General features: G+C 40.9%; 1 protein-coding gene across 6 annotated transcripts in view; it reads left to right on the plus strand.

Annotated features, from left to right (window-relative positions):
* The window catches only part of CRACD (capping protein inhibiting regulator of actin dynamics), a 246,994-nt gene that overhangs the window by 44,346 nt on the left and 181,949 nt on the right, over window positions 1–20,699 (plus strand). For 3 of the 6 annotated variants that reach the window (XM_036334684.1, XM_036334725.1, XM_036334692.1), the window contains exon 1: window positions 13,232–13,299. The exons of the other annotated variants lie outside the window; for them this stretch is intronic. The gene's annotated coding sequence lies outside the window, so the exon portion shown is untranslated. Of the gene's footprint in view, window positions 1–13,231; window positions 13,300–20,699 lie in introns of those variants that run through there. 6 annotated transcript variants of the gene reach the window in all.

Below are 20,699 nucleotides of genomic sequence, written 5' to 3' on the forward strand. Positions count from 1 at the left end.
TCCTCTCTGGGCTCACCCTCTGCCCACTGCTTTTCCAGCACCCTCTCCTCCTGCAGCCTCTCTTGCGCTGGTGTCATTCATTCTTGAGGTGTTACCTGTCACCTCTGTGTGTGTGGCTGCCAAATGTGCACCTCCATCCCACCCTTCTGACCACACTCCTTCACCAAAACTCAGTATATGCAAAACTGACCTCAATACTTTCCCCCCAAAACCTGGCGTTCCTCTTTCCCCAGCTCAGTCACCCAAGTTACCCAAGCCAGGAGCGTGACCATCCTCCTACGCCTTGAAGCTTCTCCATTGCCCACTCCCTCCACACCCAGTCACTTAGCAAGTTCTGTTGGTTTTTATCTCATAACCGCTTCTCCTCTGTATTCCTTCTCTGCTATAACATCATTTTAAAAAAATATATATTTTTTATTGATTTCAGAGAGGAAGGGAGAGGGAGGGAGAGATAGAAACATCAATGATGAGATAGAATCATTGATTGGCTGCCTTCTGCACCCCCCACACTGGGGATTAAGCCCGCAACCCGGGCATGTGCCCTTGACCTAAATCGAACCTGGGACCCTTCAGTCTGCAGGCTGATGCTCTATCCATTAAGCCAAACCAGCTAGAGTTATGACATCATTTTTTAAAATTTATTTTTCAACTGTAGTTTCCATTCAATATTATTCTCTATTAGTTTCAGATATACACTCTGCAGCCACATCATTAATTCAGGGCCACATCACCTCATCACCCATCTCCGCTTTTTCTCCAGTTTTGTCCTCCATATCCATCCTTCCCTCTGTAGCCATATCTAAAATTCAAACCTGTTACATGTCACACGCCTTCAAATTCTTCAGTGGCCATCCGTCACTTCCCGAATAAGACCCAAACGCCTTAGTGTGCCTACCTGACTCTATGATCTGGCCCTCTACCTCTCCAGACCCACTTCCTGACCCCCTTTGTCCCCTTTACCTTCTAGGAATACCGTGTTCTCGAGTTCCTGGAGCAGTCCCTGCTTTTCATGTTTCCATACCTTTCCCTGTGCTGTTCCTTTGGTCCTGACTAAGTCCACGTGTCCTTCAGACTCAGCTCAGATTTGCTCTCACCCATTGTGCATCCCTCTCTCTTACCACTTTTATTTAAGTTTTTTGTTGTTGTTGTTGATATCTGTCTCCCTCGTGGACTGTGCACACCTTCAAGACGGAGGAATCTTGTCTGTTTCTCATCGAATCCCAAAACCTCCCTCTAACTCTTATGATAAACCTGTGCAGTTGACATTATCCCCATTCAACAGATGAAGAAACTAAAGATCCAAAGAAGCTGAATAAATATCTTGCTCAATTTACATAGCTAGTGTAGCAAGACAGCTGCGGATTTTGTTATGATTTACACCTCTACTTATACACCCAGAACAAAACAATGACTTGCAGTTGTAAATGTAAGAAAACTCATTTTTACCCAAATTATCATTTTATTTTCGAAAGAACAATGGGTTTAGTATCAAAGTATTGTTTTTTAAAATATATTTTTATTAATATATCCTGGGTTGGAGTGTTCAGCCGTTTCTAGCTAAACTGATTCATTCCAAGTTACTTATTCCCTCTTGGCCTTCCTCATCTTCCCAATGGCATAACAGTAACTGAACAAACTGTAGACGGTGGGTGGAAGTGCTCAGTAAGTGCTATGCTAGCATAACTTATTATTAGTTTCTCATTTGTGTTTACATGTGTGGATCCCTCAGAGACCAGATTCTGGCAAATTATTTTTGCTTTTTCACAGTATTATACCTCAAATTTCTTTACTAAATACAAACATTTTCCTTTACATTGGAGGAGTAAATGAATTAATATGTAGCATCACCAGAAAAGGAAACCTTTAGGATGCCCTATAAAGGTTTGGGTGCAAAAATGTACATGCCTTGAAAAGTTCATACCTTAACTCGAAGTAGGATTTCCTGTGCCAGCTAAATTGGGTCACTTTCTGAGTGAAAGGCGCTTGGCTGCTGCTCCTTCCTTTTGTTAAGCTGTGAACACGATGCTTCCCTCTCCCTCACTGCTCCGTCGCTGCTTTTGTTACCTGAGGGTTCACTTTGCAGATTTTTTTTTTTTCTGAGCCCTATCACTTTTCTTGATAGAATATCTACTGTTCAGCTGCCGCCCATGGGCATGACTTCCCGGAGGGGGCCTAGCTCCAGTGTGTACAGGAATCATCCAACAGAGTAGTTTCGGGGAAGGTGTTTTAGGATCTCGTGGTTGAATTCTCCAGGTGCCTACCTATAAAGGAGGAGGATTTATTTCATGGGCTGATAGAGTTTCAGTCAATCATTAATGTATAAAAAGTTCTTGATGATGAGTTTTACATTTACTGTGTTTCTTCGCCTTAAATTTTATTTTTAAAAGTTTCATTTATTTAACAGAAATATGTTGAAGGGCATCTATGTGCCAGAAACTACCCCCTGTGAGAGGATAGAATAGAAACCAAGAGAGACACATTCTGCCCTCACTGAGCTTATTGTGGCTTAATCTGAAAGGTAAACCCCAAACAGGTAGTTACACTCGCCTGTGAGGAAGTTACTGAAACAGGAAATGCAGGGTTTAGGGAAGCTATAGTGGACAGCAGTGGGATCCTCTGCCTGGCCCCCCCTTTCGAGGATTCACTCCTTATACCCAACCATCCACATGGCTATTTTAGTACAAGTTGAACCAATGCTGGGGTTGCAGTTGGTTGGTATAAAGGTGAGCACCTATCCAAATTCCAGGAATTTTTGAAAGGCAGGAAGGCCAAGGAATTTCTGGGTGTCGAAACAGTCATGTGAAAGCCTGGGCCCTTTTAGGGTCACCATGAGGCCTGGAGCAGGGGAGGAAGCCATAGAAAGAGAATGGAGGAAATGAATTCGATACTCTTAGGTATGGAGAGAAAGTTCTGGCAGCGTTTGGGTTTCTGGTTAGAGTTCTTCATGAGACCCAAGCAGTGTACCATGCTCAGAACCTTTGCAATATATTTCCTTTTTTCTTTCTTTCTATCTATCTATCTATCTATCTATCTATCTATCTATCTATCTATCTATCTATCTATCTATCTATCTATCTATCTATCTATCTATCTATCTATCTATCTATCTATCTGTTCATTCATTCTCCTATCTATTTATCTTTGCTTAGGGTAGTTTTGGTTGAATTTCTGTTGTCTGACCACAGAGCAGTTTTTTCTCGTGCAGACAGATATAGCACAGGGACCTAACCTAAATTAAGGAATCAGGGAAAGGTGCAACATTTTTACACAATGTTGTAATTATTGGTTATACTCTCAGGATAGCCCCAAAGTGATCATTGACCCACAGTGTGGCTGGAATGGATTTCTGTGTCTCCTTAGAATGGAATCTTCCATTCATCTTGAAGGCCTGCTGTGTTCCTGGGGTTGGACTAGGCACTGGGGAAGTGGCAACAATGCCCTGGGCCTTTGAGGAGCATTTGCTGACGTTGTCATACACTCTGTTATTTCTTCCTCAGTTTCAGTTACATTCTGGGCTAAGTAGGCTTTGGGGGTGGGAGTTGAGTCTGGGAAACTAACTTCCATATGACATCGTTTCTATGGCAGAGAGAATCTTTGCCCTTTGGCTGCAATAATTCATTAACACAACATATATTCTTTGAATACCTTTTCTACATTTAGGCACTGCTCTAAGCTTTGGAAGCAGTGATGAAAGCCACAGAAAAGGTTCTGTTGTCAAGGAGCTTAGATTTTAGGCGGGGATGATGGGCACTAAAAAGTGAACAAATGAATGAACAGATAACTGAGTTAATGAAACGTGCCATGAAGAAAATAAAAGTGTGCTGTGGAGGAGGGTGACTGGGGGTGTGGGGATGGAGTGTGGTTTCAGGCCTAGGGAAGGCGTCTCTAAAGAGGAAACTTCTCGGGTGAGATGCACCTGACACGGGGAAAGAGGAAATATGGTGCCTCTCCACACCACCAGCTCTGAGGTGGAGCGCTCAGAAGAACAGTTTCTGCTTATGGGGGTCACCAGGTACGACCTTAACCGTCCCAGAACTGGGGTCAGTAACTATAGTGGCAGTTGAGCACTAAAGGCTCCAAATTTTTTTTAAAAAGTCAAAATTTTCAAGTTTTTATATAGATTATACAATTCATTAGTATTTTGATATACTGGTTATATAAAATATATGATTTTAATAATTCCTTGGTTTCTCTTACCTACTAGAAAATTCACAATTATATCTGTGACTCGTGTTGTTTCTGTTGAATGGTGCTGGTATAGATGAATTAGCTAGTGCTGTGGACTCAGACTGATAGGGTTTGAGTACTTATTAGGCCTTTGTCCTTCCTTCCTTCCTTCCTTCCTTCCTTCCTTCCTTCCTTCCTTCCTTCCTTCCTTCCTTCCTTCCTTCCAAATCCTCACCCGAGCTTATTTTTCCATTGATTTTTAGAGAGAGTGGAAGAGAGAGGGAAAGACAAGAGAAAGGGAAAGACAGAGAGAAACATCGATGTGAGAGAAAGACATCGATTGGTTGCCTCCTGCACATGCCCTAACCAGGGCCGGGTCTGGGGAGGAGCCTGCAACCAAGGTACTTGCCTTTGACTGGAATCGAACCCAGGACCCTTCTGTCCACAGGTTAATGCTCTATCCACTGAGCCAAACTGGCTAGAGCAGTTTCTTTATTTTTTAAAAAAAATCTTTACTGTTGGAAGTATTTTTTCCCCATTAACCCCTTCTGGCCCACCTCTGCCCCCACCCCAGGCACACTCTTGTCTGTGTCCCTTTTTTATGCATATATGCACACAAGTTATTGTAGTTTCTGTGTTTGTTTTAATGTGGACAGTTTACCTAATTCTGCTCAGTTTTTTTTGCATCTATCAAAGGCTGATCCTACTACCTTTTAGGGTTGTTTTGAGGATTCAGTCAGACCTGGCAGAGCGCCTGTTACATGCCAGGCACTGGAAAGGCATGCAAGCCCCTCATTTAGAAATGTTGGCCCCTCCCCCCCACTTCCTATGTGACATACATGTCATGCCTGGGAGTGTATTTGGAACTCAGGGAGTGACTGTGTTAAAACTGAAGAAAAGATATGGGTAAACCAACCCAGCTCACAGAGTTCCTTCCGTACACAGAGCCTGGCCTCATGTCTCCCGCTTCCGGCTGACTTCCCTTCCCTTGAATGTGACTGTGTTCTCCGCGGGGAAGGTGAGTCCTTCCACGGGAAGCCCTGAATAGGAATTCTGGTGCCAGGTTCCATGCCAGCATGATTGAGGCCTTATCTTCTGAACGTTTTCGATACCCTTGTTCTACAAAAGTGACAATATCAGACTTTGTTTATGCTTTAAGAGATTAGGTAATTAGAGGCCCTCTGGCCCCAGGCCATTTCAGATAGTGACTGGTTGGCAGAAAATACTGATGCCTTTTATTCTGGCAGAAACACAAAGGTCTTTCCCTCTGAGGTGGTCTCTGTCTCCTTGTCGGTAATGTAGGCGCCCTGGCTGGCAGCTCCTGGGCTCCAAACTGGGACACTGGGAATTTGGTCGCGATCATTTGGTTTGCATGCGGGAGCTTTAACATATTGGAGGACTGAATTTGGCTCTGTGTTCACGCACCAGAAGTTGATTTTATAGCATGGAGAAGTTTGCTTCAATTTTAATTGAATTAAAAGAATAGTTACTGAGTCCAGTGTTGGGAAAATTGTTTGCCGTTTTATTAAGTATCTCAGAGATTTTAAAGTTGTATTTGAAAGAAAGCTGTTTGAAATACAATGAAAGCTGGATTGGTTTACGTTTATCTTTTCTTCCACTAACTACTTGTTTCTTTCTACTCCTGTGTCTCAAGAGTGTACGCCTTCTTCCCTAATAAGTCATAAAAGTGTTCGAGACTCTAATCCATTGGCTGCTGCAGTCGTTTAGTTGGAAATGTAACCATAGGAAAATATGGAAGGAGTTTATATAATGATATATACATATATTCATTTATATGTATTCCAATAGTTCTATGTACATTTATCTATATACACTTGTCAGAATTATCTATCAGAAATCTTAAAATTGCATTTCTTGTAATAAAAGCAAAGAAATGCAATTTCTTTTGTATACTAATTTACACACCCACCAGAAAAGTATGAGAGTTACCATGTAGAGACATCCTTACCAACCACTCACTATTGACTGGTAGCTCGATTTTGTTCCATTTTATTTGTATAAAATGGTATTTCATAGCTGTTTTAACCTGCATTTTCTGATCAGCAGTTGGCTGGCATCTTTTCTTAGGATTATTGACCTGCTGAACTTCCTCTTCTGTGAGCTGCCTTAGTCAGAAGAAATAAAGAAACGTATCAATTCCTTCCATTGTGATTTGTACCCCCCCCCCTTCTTGTTTTAATCCTCATCTGATTATGACTCTTCCGTCTGGGAAGTTTTCCATCTGAGCCATTGGAAGGATGGAGTTGCTGTTTGTTATCATGGGGACGATGTGGAAGGAGCAGGTGTGGAGAGGAAGGCCAGAGGTTCAGTTTTGGACATAATAAGTGAGATTTCTATTAAATATTCAAGTAGAGATGTAGAAGAAGCAGAGGAATATACAAGGCTGGAGTTCAGGGCAAAGGTCTGGGTTGGAAATATCCATGGGAAACATCATGATATTTAAAGCTATGAGACTGGGTGAAGTTACCCAGAAAATGAGTAAAATCATGAAAAGAAGAGGTTCAAGGACCGATCTCGGGAGCACTTCTATCGTTGGAGGCTTGGGATGGATCTGAGGAGGACACTGCAGAGACTGAGAAAAGTCTCCAGTGAGGTAGTGGTGGTGATGAAGGTCTGGAGCCAAGAGAAGACAGTGCTTCAAGAAAGGAGGAGTAATCCACTGTCTCCAATGCTGCCGAGAGGTCAGAATGATGAGGACTGAGAATTGGCGTTGGACTTACCAGCATGAAGATCACCGGTGACACAGACAAGAGCAGTTTAGTGGAATGGCAGTGGTGACAGACTGATTAGAATAGGATTAAAGGGTAATAGAAGGGGTTGCATTGGAGGCAGCAAATAGAGATAACTTTTTGAGTTTTGCTGTATTGTGGAGCAGAGAAATGGGACAGAAGCTATAAAGGAAACTAAGGGTCAAGAGCTTATTTGAGTGTGTGTTTTTTAAAAGATGGGAAATATAGCATGTTTATATGCTCCCGTGTATGCGAATGGGTGCTTAAGTAGAGTGGGAAATTAATGTTATAAGAGAAGCAGGGAGAATTGCTGGAGCCCTCCACTTGAGTGGTAAGAATGGATAGAATCTAGTGCACAGAGTGGGAGGATTGGCCTTAAGGAAGTAGACACCCCTAGTAATAGGAGGGAAGAGAGAATATTGTGCGTGGGCCCAGCTACAGGCAGGTAAGTAGATACAGTGTGAAGGCTTTGGAAGTTCTCTTCTGATTGCCTCTAGTCCATTAGCTGAGAGTGAGGGTGTGTGGAGGCCACGTTGGAAGTGTGAGGAAAGAGGGGCAAGGTATGGAACAGTTGTCTAGGACAGTGGAAGGATGGAGAATGTGGTAGTATATGTTAGGATTGTCTGACCACACCGGGGACTCTGCTGCTTGAGTTCATGATCATGAATTGAAAATGTGACCAGTTAGTCTAGTTGAGTGTGTTTCTCTAGCCAAGTTAAAAATCATTGGTACTGTTGTGGAAGAGGTAAGGGTTGGGTTTAGCTAGGTTTAGTGCTTTGATAGGTGACTAGGATGAAATGAGAAGAGGGGCTTCTAGGAAGTGATTATTATGAAGGACCTTGCATCTAAACCAGCTAAGAAGATATTTGGGGACAAGAAAATAGTGAGTGATGGATGAAAACATTACAGATCAATGGCTTGCAGGTACAGTGAGTGAAGGAATTGTTAGAGATACTTGAAGGGGAAAAGGACGAGATAGAGAATTAGGTGGAGGAGTTGCTATTGATAATTTTAGAAAAGTGGCATTTTGATTTTTGATTTTAGTTGGCAGTTTTTAAAGAATTATCTTTGATCTATTCTCACCCCAATTGTTAATATCCGATGAACCAACACAAATTTCTCTAAAGGAACTCTAAAATGAAAAAAAAAAAAATTCTATGTATATTTAGTTTTCAAAAATAGTTTTTAAAATCATAAATGTCTTGCTGTGTTTTGCTGGTCCTTTAAAATATGCTTCAGAATGGCTTTGGCAATTCCAGTGAGCTTAGACTCTCTGGTTTGGAGTTCTGGTGCTTTAAGCTAGCTTTACACGGGGACTTGATGAATATCTTACTGCAGCACATGAGAGTGCATTGTAAAGCTACTTTGAAATTGAAGTGAAAGTAGCTGGCACTCTGTGAAAAGCATGAAGGACTTAAGGTTTTCTGGTGGCGCAGTGTGTTAGATGCTGCTATGGACAGGAGGTAAAATCTGCCTTGATTTTTCATAAATTAAATTTTTGGGGAAAAATGGAAGCTTTTTATTTTCACATAGGATGACATAAGCTTAAGGCTAACTCCTTATATATACATATACTTGTGCTACTTATGCAAAAATGTAAGTAAATAATATTTTAGTCATGGGAAATTCTACAAAGTGTGGTCAACTTTAAAAAGAATATTAATACTGAGGCTTATTGTGACTTACTCTTTAAGAATAATTTTAGTTGTCACTGATTTAGAGCATGACTGCTTCATTTTTAATAACTGATATAATTAACACTTCTTCCTCTTAATAATAACAAGAACTCGAGGTATCAACAGGGTAATTCTCTGGAGTCAACAGCTTCTTTCCCAGGAGACCTCCACATTTAACTTGACCCTGCCCCCAGTAGTTATTCCTTAGTGAGGTAAACAGAATGAACTCTGCTGGATTCCAGAGTGTTAATTACATTAGAAACAGCATTTGTGTAGATTTGGTGACTATTCCTTGAGGAATGGGTGGCTATTTACTTTCACTTGAAGGTAGAGGTATTGTAGGCACCTTTAGAGTCAACATGGAAGACTTTGGGTAGGCTGAACTTGTATCTGTCTGCTGGTGACTACCTTATTCAAGTCCGTACCGTTTTTTAGGGGTAGGATCTGATATTAGTATTTGATGTTCTGTTTCCTCTGGCTCCTTTATTTTTTCAAATGAAGTTGGACTTATAAATACCTGTGCTTTGGGGACATGCCCTGATGATGTAGTCACCTGCCGTTGGTGAAAGGTATGACTTGGCCGAAACCACAAATTTCCCCAACTTAAAAATAGATGTGTCTCTGGCTTAAGGAAGAATATCTGTTGGCTGCCCACATGGGGCATTTCAGGTTTTGGCATATTGACTGTTCCAAAATGGCCAGTTTCCATGATTCCCAGTGTCCTTTGACGGTTTTTCCCTAATGATTCCTGGCTCTCATTCCTCTGACTTACAGGCTCAAGAAAGGCAGCTCTGTGTGGGTTAGCAGACAGTGAGACTTCCGCAGGCCAAGCCAACAGGGTTTGATTTGTCACTCACTGGGCTAAATTGAGTGAGTAGCATGTTGGAAGTGGGACAACCTGGCCAACTGTACATCATACAATACCGTATGTGTTGCTACGGATCAACTCCGAAGTGGCAATTTCTCTCAATGAGCAGAGCCTACTGAAATAATATGCTGGAGAAATCATATATATGTCATTTTTGGCGCAGGTGTTAGTCCTTGGAAACTAGTTGTGTGGTGTTTTTCTAACCAAATTATTTCTAGAAAATGAATGAGTTTTTGTTAAAGGAAAAAAACATCATCATTTAATTTCAACTTCAGAAAATATTAACCTTGCTTGAATAGCCTAAAAGCTAAATTTAATAATGTATTTACTCAGTTTTAAGCAGCCCTACACACAGAATGTCCTAGGTTAATTATGAAAAAGCATGACATTTTGGTGATAAGTAAACAGTTATAGAATTAGAGTGATTGATAAATTTAAATTAGTAATTAATTCTGCTTCCTTCCTCCATAAGCCTATTGGTATGAAGATTTAGGGCTTTTCTATTGTTATGGGTTGAATTGTGTCCCCACCAAAATTGATATGTTGAAGGCCTACCCCCTGGTATCTCAGAACATAACTGTATTTGGAGATAGGGTCTTCAAAGAGGTACTTTAGTTAAAATGAAGTTATTAGTGGGGGGGAAGCCCACTCCTATATGACAGGTATCCTTTTAGGAAGAGGAAAGTTGGACACAGACATACACAGATGGAAGATACTGTTAAAACACATGGAAAAACTGGCCATCTACAAGTCAAGAGAGGGGCCTTCAGAAGAAACCAACACTACTAACATCTTGATTTTGAACTTCAGCCTACAGAATTCTGAGACAATAATGTCTATTATTTAATTGTTTTTTCTTTTTGGTTCTCTGAGTAATATTTTCAACTCTGTCTTCTAATTTCACTGATTGGATCCTCAGCTTCTCCTAATCTGCTGTGTATTCCTTCCAATGTGTTCTTTATTTGTGTTATGTCATTCTTTATCTCAGACTTTTCTTTTTTCATAGTTACTATATCTTTTTTCATGCTGTTGAGCTTCTTTACCATCATTACTCTGAACTTTGTTTCAGATAAATTTCTTATCTCTGCTTCATTTATCTCTTCTTCTGGAGAATTCTCTAGTTCTTTCATTTGGAGGTTGTTCTTTGCCTCCTTATTTTGGCTTTCTGTTTGGGTTTGTGACTGTGTATTAGGTAGACCCCCTACACCTCTCAATCTCTAGTGCCAGACAGTGTTAAAGGCTGTTTCTGACTAATTGGATCAGGCAAAACTCAAAGCCTCCAGAGACCGCCTCTGGCTATAGACTGATAGAATTCCGACTTGAATTGCCCCCAGGCAACCGTCCTCAGGTGTGGCGAGAGTTTTTTCAACAAGTTGGGGCAGTTGATTCTGCCTGGAGGCTGTTATTTTTAATCTCTTAAGTGGCCTTAGGGCAAGGTGTTTTCCAGTAGGGTGTGTCCACTGTCTTCCCCCCAGGCAGGGCGCAAATATCTGTGTGGGAAAGATGTCCTCCGTGGCATGAGGGAATGATTCAACCCAGGAAACTTGGGGTGTCTGCCTTCTGAACTCTATCCCCCGAGGCCCCAGTCCTGGCTTCTGCTCTCACAGCTCCAGTCCACTTCACCCTCCCTCTCCTGGAACACAAGGTGGATGGCTCCACAGGGAATTTTGTGTGTTGGCCCTTTAAGAGGGTACCTGAATGTTCAGCTGTCACTCCCTGGCAGACAGCACCCCGTTTCTTTTCACAGCCAGATGTTATGTGGGTACCCTTCTCAGTTTTGGTGCTCTCTGCTGGGGGGCCCAGCGTGGGGATTAGATCCCAGAGTTCTCCAGGACTTCAGTTGCTGTCTGTGGGCACCCAGCCAGCCCTTTCATGCCTCCCCGTCTCCTGCCAGTCTCTGTGCGGTCTTCACTTTCAGTCCTTGGGTATCAGGGTTCTCTCCTGGGAGTTTCCCGTTGGTTATCTCGGAAGTTTTTCTGTATTTTAGTTGTAATTCCCATTTCTTCCTGGGAGCATGTCTGTGCAGCATCCCCTTACTCTGTCGCCATTTTTAATCTTAATTTCTGTTATTTAAACCACCCAGACTGGTGGTACTCCATTATAGAAGCCCTAGCAAACTAGTACATGAACCAGGTATGAGCAAGAGAATAAAAAGATAATATTTTATAATTAAATAGGTAAATGCAAGTTTTAAAACCATCATTTGGATTACAAATGAGCTTACCAAAGTATGGTTTAGCCCCTCTGTTGCCAGTTGCCAGTGAGGAGGTGGGGCTACAGTACAAAACCATGGACTTTTAGATCCGGAAGGACCTTAGACAACATCTCTTGCAGCCGCCTGATATATCGAGGAGGAAACTAACCCCTGGAGTGCTTAGAGGATTCATCTCGGGGTGGGCTCATCCAGGGGCTCATGGGTAATTATTGGCATAGCCATACCTAGAAACCTGGTCTCTCTCTTCCTGGTTTGAGGCCAGGCCCAACCCCTTTTCTTCCCAAGGTTGTATCTGTATATAATCAAGTTCTGTTGTTTTGGCAAAACTGATTTTGAGAAGCGACCTGTTTTTCTTTCCTCTCTCTTGTCCTTTCTTTTTTTATGTTAAAAATATTTTTCACGTACAAAAAGACATAAAGAATAACATAATCACCACTTTAAGCTATTAAAATATTACAAATTGAATTAAAGTCCCTTCTCTGGTCATATTTCCCTCCCATCCCCCAGAGGTAAGTACTATCCTGAATTTGACATTTAACTTTCATGTACACTGAGTGGCCAGATTATTATGACCAACTGATGTTTGTAGGCAAATTAGCTATAATTTCGCGCTGAAGTTGCTAGAGGGCCAGACCATTATAAATAGGGAAGCAGGTTCTAGAGGCTCGGTGCACGACATTTGTGCACTGGGGGAGGGTCCCCCCCTCAGCCCAGCCTGCGCCCTCTCACAGTCCTTAGCACTGCCGCAAAGGTGGGAGAGGCTCCTGCCACCACTGCTGCACTTGCCAGCCATGAGCCCGGCTTCTGGCTGAGCAGCGGTCCCCCTGTGGGAGCACACTAACCACCAGGGGGCAGCTCCTGCATTGAGTATCTTCCTCCTGGTGGTCAGTGCGTATCATAGCGACTGGTTGTTCCACCATTCGGTCTATTTGCATATTAGCTTTTTATTATATAGGATAATAATTTTATGTAAAAAATGAATGTATTACCAAACATTATATGGTATCATTGTACATATATTAAACATTATATAAAAAGTATCATGTAAAATGTATCTTTCTTAATTTGCTTTTATTCCATTCAGTTTTGTTTGATATTTATCCTTGTTGCTGTATATGTTGCTTCATTTCATTCATTTCCACTGTTATTTAGCTTTAATTTATACTACATTTCACTATTCTCTTGCTGATATTTAGGCTATTTCTAATTCAAAATGATTCTGCTACAAAAATATTCTTATATATAGTTCCTTGTATATATATGTGTGTGAAAGTTAATTTAAGGTCTGCATCTGTGGGCGGGATTGCTAAGCAATAGGTTGTGGACATTTTCAGTTTTTTCAGAGACTACCAGATTGTCTGCAAAGTAGTTGCACCAACTTACACTCCCACTAACTAGTATGGAATTCCTGTTGCTGCACATCCTTGCCAGCAATGATTTTGTGCCAATCGAACACACTTTCATTTTTCTAGTTATGAATGAGTATTAGCATCTCTTCCATGTTTATTGGCCACTTAGGGGTTTTTAAGTGTATCTTTTTCTTTTTTTATTAAAGCCCCAGAGCTATTTGAACCCCTGTTGAGGGTCTCCGGTACAGCTGGCTGGCTGAACTCCACTCCTAAGGTAATCGACCATAGTACTAGTAGGATGGGTCACTTCTAGTCTAGCAGCGAGTATTATTGGATCTTATCTGGGCCTTTTCTTCTAAGATTCTGGTTTGAAGAACTCAAAATGAAGGCACTATAATGATTACTTTTATTTGCACAATACAAATGTCGGTTCTTTATATGACCAATCATTATGTTACATTAATCCTTAAAGAATAATGGAATTCCTTGCATAGTCCAAACAGTGAGATTCTTGCTTTTATTATTAGATTTTCTATCCTGTGTCTTTTGTAATTTCATAAGTGCCTACAATAGAAGAAAAGAGGAAACATCCTTAGCTTTTCATGAGGATGTCCAGAAGTCTTCAAACATTAAATAGCCATAATTCTGTATGTTATTCTTAATTCACTATCAAAAGAAAGAAGTTATCATTGGGTTGTTCACTTACAAATAGGAAGCAAACACATGTTTTTAAGATGGGTGATAAAGAATCATCACATTTTCTGTTTAGCTTTGGTATCTCTGTCTTGGGCAGGGAGTTAAGAACTTTCTTGCATGTCTTCATTTTGCTCACAGACTTGGGAACTCAGGGTTCTCAGTGAAACACGCTCCATGAACTCTATACTTTCACTAAAAGAGCAACTATGATTTGCACGCATGCTGAGTAAGAACATTGAAGCTAATTAAACGACCTGCCCCCAAGTAAGTGTAATGTCTTTTGCTGTAAAATAGGAGACATTTGCCTGTACTATATTATTGATCTTCCAAATAACTCTTTAAGGTAGTTAAGAGCATCCAGTTATTCTGATTTTTGACAAAAAGTAAAACTAACAAACTCAATGAGCTTGTGTTTTAAAATGTGACAGGAGAGAAGTGCAAAGTTAAACCTGTTCTCATCTTTAATGAAATAATAGGACCTACTGACTGAAATTAAAGGACCTACCCCAAATGGTTGTGTGGGGGTTAGAAGAGGAAATACAAGTGAGTTTATAGGTTTTGAGCTTGCCTCCCACGTAATCAGCTCTGTGTTGGGTTACTGTTATTGTTATTTTATTATTATTATTTGATGCCTTTCAATATAACAAACCTGTGTTGTCTTTTCAATAAAGAGATGACATCATTTCCTACCTTTAATACCTTTGTTTTCTGTCAAAATCCCTTGAGACTGCAGATTAGCTAGAATATAATTCAAAATGTGGAATATCTATGATGTTTGTTGGATATTTATCACAATTACTCCCACTCCCTCCTTTCCATTCTTGCTGCTCTGTAAATCCATCCCTGGAAAATCGAATTGCTTCTTTCTGAGCTTTGGGCTAGTGTCTCTAAGTAATCCTTTTTGTGACCTCTGACTTACTTAAGGATTCTTTTTCCAACTGTAAGCACTTGTTCTCATTAAAACCTACTTTCTGGGACATCATTGGGTGTGTATTGATATTACTGTGTTATAGTTTGGTCTCCTGATGAAGGACTTTTAGACCCAGATGAAATGGCGCATAGGGCCATTTCTGATTTCCTAGTCAGAGACCCTGTCTCTGTAAGTCTGGGCTTCTTGTCTTTGTAAAGCTCTTTATAATCTCATTTGTTTCCAGGCCACACATATCCAAGCCAAATCCTCTCGGTCCTTTAGACTTCTGCAGAAGTTGGAAAAGGCCCTGGGGATCCTCCAAAGTACACACCATCAACAGATGAAAGAGCAGAGTGAGAGGAAACATGAAGCTCATGTCCCAAGAGTAGATCCTACTCTAAAGAATTAAAAGACTAAACGCTGGAGACTGCTCATGTTTAAAGGCACTCATCCTCAGGGAAGGAGATTTGTGCTTTTCTTGACCTTCCTGACACTGTCAATCTGAATAATATATTTGGAAAGTTCCAAGGCTGGCAAGATTGATTTATTCCAGTCTGCAAACCTTTTTAGTGTCAGCTGTGTGGAAATTTTCTCATCAGCCATAAGAAAGCTGTTTTATAGTCAGAGCAGGTCACATAGTTCCCTAAAGCAAATAGCAGGCCAGCTTATCTGAATGGGATGAGGGAAATCATTATTCTTTTTTCCTTGGTTTCTCTGTAATAGCTTGGACGTTAATAATCAGATCTCATTTAGGTTGTGCATGAACATGAGAATATTTAATAAGCACTATTAGACTGTGATGTTGTCCTGGGGGAAAAGCACAAACATAAAAGCACAAGGCATATTTAAGGCCAGTTTTCATACTAAGGCAGTGCAACTTAAGATAACAAATAGTGTCTTGGATGGTACCAGAGGTAATTGGTGAAACTTGCCGACCATGCACATGAACTTCTAATGGAGGCAGTATATGTAATATTTAAAGGGCATTAGTGCCTACGTGAAACTCCTAGGATCATGTCCTGGACCGGCCTCTTACCTGTGACCTTGAACAGGTTATTTACCCTTTTAGTGCCTCCATTTTTCCCTCTGTGTAATGGGGCAATGGTAGTACCTACCTTAAAGGTTGTTGAGTTTACAATGCACTTAGAACAGTGGTCGGCACACCGCTGCTCGCGAGCCACCTGTGGCTCTTTGGCCCCTTGAAGGTGGCTCTTCCACAAAATACCACGTGCGGGCACACAGTACAGTGCGATTGAAACTTCGTGGCCCATGCGCAGAAGTCGGTTTTCGGCCTGGGCGAGTCTATTTTGAAGAAGTGGCATTAGAAGAAGTGGGGGCTGTCGGTCGGTCAGGCTACGGGAAACGTGGTGTAGGACACGCAGCGCCGGGGAGGCACGCACGATTCATGCACGAGTTGAGTGAGCCAGTCAGTCAGCAGTCTCATTGTGCAGTGGTTAGTGCTAGTCGCGTCTGCAAATCGCGTGCGGGTGACAAAAGATAGATGAAACAAGTATGCAAGACGAGTGTGGATGGGAGAGTTGGAAGGGGTCGACCTCAGCGAATGGACCTCAATCAGATTGAGGACGTTTTTAGCAAAGGCCAGCTTAGGAGTACCCTAATTAAGTTAATAACAATGTACCTACCTATATAGTTTAAGTTTAAAAAATTTGGCTCTCAAAAGAAATTTCAATCGTTGTACTGTTGATATTTGGCTCTGTTGACTAATGAGTTTGCCGACCACTGACTTAGGACATTTCAGCCACTCTTACTCCTTATATGCTCTCCTCTTGTTTCTAACTTGACACGTTCTTCATCTCTTCTTTCCTTCTTTTCAGTTTTCCAATTTGTCAATTCTTTAATGTTTAGACCTCCTAGGGGCCTTCCAGCCCTGGCAGTCACTTTGGTCTATTCAGGGCTACCTCTTGTAGTGAAATGAGCTGCCCTTTCTATTTACAAAGTGTCCAAGTTTGAGCTCCCTCTTCAGATCATGGAACCCAGATGTTCATTCTAGCTTAGGGAAGGTGAACATAATTGGTGTCCTGGCTGATATGGGCATTTATTGCTGGGAGGCAAGAAGTGTTGATTCAGATGGAGATGATGATATAGGCTATGGGGCTGACGCATTTGTATATGAATTCTTTTCTCCTCAGGGTGGTACCCACACTTTTGTCTAAATTAGGATTCAAACATTAGGCCATTGCTAGCTGCTTGCCAAATTTTCAGTCTTATTTGACAAAAGGTGCAATAAACGTAAACCCTGTGTATTAGATCCCAGGCTGTATAGATCTAAGCATGCTGAGAGTCCTGTTGCCCTGGTGAACTACTTAGAAGTTTTCAGAGAGAATAAATGCTGGGGTCCAACCCCAGCGGGTCCAGGGGTTCCCAAAGGCGTAGACGGAGTCGGCAAAGAAGGAAGGACACGGAGACAGCGTTCAGTTGATCAGCAGCCTAGCCAGGATCTCCAGCCAGGATCTCCAGCCAAGTTCTGGTCTGGATCTCCAGAGAGGTTCTGCTTAGGATCTCCAGCTAGGTTCTGTGTCCATGTTCTCTTGCTAGGTTCTCCAGGTTCTCCAGCCAGGTTCTGTAGCCATGTTCCCTCGCTAGGTTCTCCAGCCAGGTTCTGTCCAGGTTCTCCAGCCAGATTCAGTCACCAGGTTCTAGTCAGGTTCTCTTGCCAATTTCTGTAGTCAGGTTCAGTCCAGGATCTTTTGCCATGTTCTCTCGCTAGGTTCTGTCTCTAGGTTCTGAGGCCAGTTTCTGTCCAGGAACTTTTGCCATGTTCTCTCCAGCGAAGTTCTTCTGTCTCTAGAGAACGTTCTGTGTAGGTTCTGTGCCTAGGTTCCGTCTCTCTTACATCTGTATTTATACCAGTTGATTCCAATCCTATCAATCTCTATTTCAAAGGTTAGGGCGTTTCTTATCTCCATTCCAGGGAGTAAAGATTATGTAGCTTAAGCATGATTGTTCGTAGTTAAAGTGATTAATTACCCACCTGGCACTTAGTTAAGAGGTTTTATTCCCTCCCTAACTTCAGGGGAAAATCCCTACCTGGGGAAACAACCTTTCTCAGAGACCTTGGTTCAAACACATAGTGCCAAGAAGGTGAGCAAACATATTAAGAACAGTATGCCATATATGCCAGGTCCCTTGAAACAGCAAGCATGGACCGGCTCCCGGCAAATAAAGTCTTTTCCTTTTGTTTTAGATGGAGTGAATGAAAAACAATAACTAATTAATCCAGAGCAATAACTTTTGGTCAAAATGGGGTAGTTAGCTTAGTTGCCTGCTTGCTATATTTATAGTTGAGAAACTTAGCAGATATCACCTTAACTAAGAGGTCAGAATTAACACCACCAACAATACAATATATTAATACCTCAATCCAGTACACTGTGGAGGACACAGATCACAGTTATGTAAAAATGAATAACCTCAATACAATCATGAGAAAACATCAGACAAATTCAAATTGAGAGAATATGCCAAATACGAATAATTGACCAGTATTCATCCAAAGTGTGAAGATCATGAAAGATAAGACTGAGGACCTGTCACAGATTGGAGGATATTAAGGAGCCATAACAACTAAATGCAATATGGGATCTTAGATTGGATCCTGGAGCAGAAGAGGTCATTAATAACTGGTGAAATTTGAATAAGGTCTGTAGTTCAGCTAATATATGCCAATAGTATATGCCAATGTTGATTTCCTGGTTTTAATAATTGTACTGCGGTTATATAGGTTGTTAACATTAGGGAAAGCTGAGTGAAGGAGATGATATATATATATACACACACACACACACTTGGTAAAAAAATTTTGCAACTTTTATTAAATTTAAAATTATTTTAACATTAAATATAAAAAAGAAGAAACTAAAATAGGCAAAATAGGTGAAAAAGAAGAAACCATAGGTACAATTTTAAATGTAATAAAAAGGTTCGGAAAATAATATTGAGGAAAACTCCCAGGAAGTAGAGAAAAAAGACAGAGGTATAGAAAATATAAGAAAATTAGAGTATCAGTATTGGAGCACCAACATCCCAATCACTGGAAATCCAAAAAGAAGGAGAAATGGAAGGGGAAAGTCATCAAAGAAATCAGTCAAGAAAATCACAGAATTGTAGGACATGAATTTCCGTATTGACAGGACCCGTTAAGCACTCAGCACAGCATACACAAGTGGACCCATACTGAAGCTTACTGGTGTGACATTGCAAAGTATGTGGGATAAAAAGAAGCTTTCAGAGAAAAGGGAGAGAATAAACAGGTTACATATCCAACGTGAAGAACAAAAATGGCAACAAAATTTTTTAAAAGCACTGTTGGAAAACATAGACACCGTAAAACAACAGAAAGAATACAGGAAGAAAAATGAAAGAATGCTTTCAAACTTCTGAGAGAAGTATTTTCAACCTTGGATTCTATCTTTAGGCAAACAGGATATGAGGGTGGAATGAATACATTTCCAGACATTTAAGGTCTCAAAACTTTTACTCCTCAGGAAATTACTTGAAGATAATGCTTCATCAAAGAATGGAAAAAAGAAAGAGAAAATATGGAAAGCGGGGAAATAGTGGATTTAACACAGATGGGAGATAAAGGGAATTTCCAGGATGATAATGAAGGAAAACCTCAAGATGATAGCTTTGCAGTAGCCTGGAGCACGAAATAGTTCGAATTTGAGGTTTGAAATCTTCAGGGGCCTTCTCTCCAAGAAGATGAAATTGACAGAACTGTTAATTTAACTCATTAAGAGAAGGTTTAAATAATTTGTGGAAATTTTTCAAAATAATTGGTGTTAAATACATAAAAAAGTAAAAGAAAAAATAAGGTAATTAGTCACAGGGTGGGGTTAGTTTAGGATGAGAATAGGATTGTTCAAGAAAGAAAAATAATCAATATACCACATGGCTACGCTGTAAATAGCATTTAAGTGGTGATAATGTAGACATTGAATATAGAACCATACAAAACGATGATATAACTACACTGGGAGGGTGGGAGTGTGGGCATGTGGATGTGGACTGGGAGGTGAGTGACTTCCATAATGGTAAAGATAAACCTTTACAACTAGAAAAGAAAACATAACATTCCATTTGAAGATACGGAGGCCAACACCAAGATAGACAACTAAAATGATTGTAATGTGGTTGCCTCTGGGAAATAGGAACGATGGGAAGGAAAAGGCATTGCTGTTTCAGATAATGAGCCAGGTTATTTGATTCTTTAAACTACTTGAATGTATCACTTTGGAATTAAAGGAAACATAAATATAAAATAGGAAAGTATGTAAATAAAAAAGTGAAAATTAATTCCCCAAATGTAAGTCAGCTGAAAAGTTTTAAATATTTAATTTACCCCAAGAAGTGAATTTTTAAAACTTTATCCTTATTGTTGACAGTATTACAGAGGACCCCCTTTTTTCCCCATTGACCCCCTTCACCCTACACCTGTACACCCCCAGGCCTTCACCTCCATGTCCATGGGCTATGCACATATGCATATAAATTCCCTGGTTAATCTCTCCCCACCCCTCACCCCCACCTCCTCTCTGAGATTCATCGGTCTGTTCTGTGCTTCTATGTCTCTGTATCTATTTTTTTTTTAATATATTTTATTGATTTTTTACAGAGAGGAAGGGAGAGAGATAGAGAGCTAGAAACATCGATGAGAGAGAAACATCGATCAGCTGCCTCCTGCACATCTCCTACTGGGGATGTGCCCGCAACCCAGGTACATGCCCTTGACCGGAATCGAACCCGGGACCCTTCAGTCCGCAGGCTGACGCTCTATCCACTGAGCCAAACCGGTTTCGGCCTCTGTATCTATTTTATTCATCAGTTAATTTTGTTCATTAGATTCCACATATGAGTGAGATCATGTGATACTTGTCTTTCTCTGATTGGGAGAAGTGCATTTTTTTGGACTCTGGTAAGAGACAGAGTGATGAAAAACAACTGAAGGATTTGTGGTTAGAAGGAGCACCGACAAAGAATGAGTCAGAGGGAGAGAACAAAGATGGCGGCATAGGTTAACGCCGGAGTTTGCTGCTTTGAACGACTAC

The sequence above is a fragment of the Myotis myotis genome, unplaced genomic scaffold, assembly GCF_014108235.1.
Source record: "Myotis myotis isolate mMyoMyo1 unplaced genomic scaffold, mMyoMyo1.p scaffold_m19_p_1, whole genome shotgun sequence".
NCBI lineage: Eukaryota > Metazoa > Chordata > Mammalia > Chiroptera > Vespertilionidae > Myotis > Myotis myotis.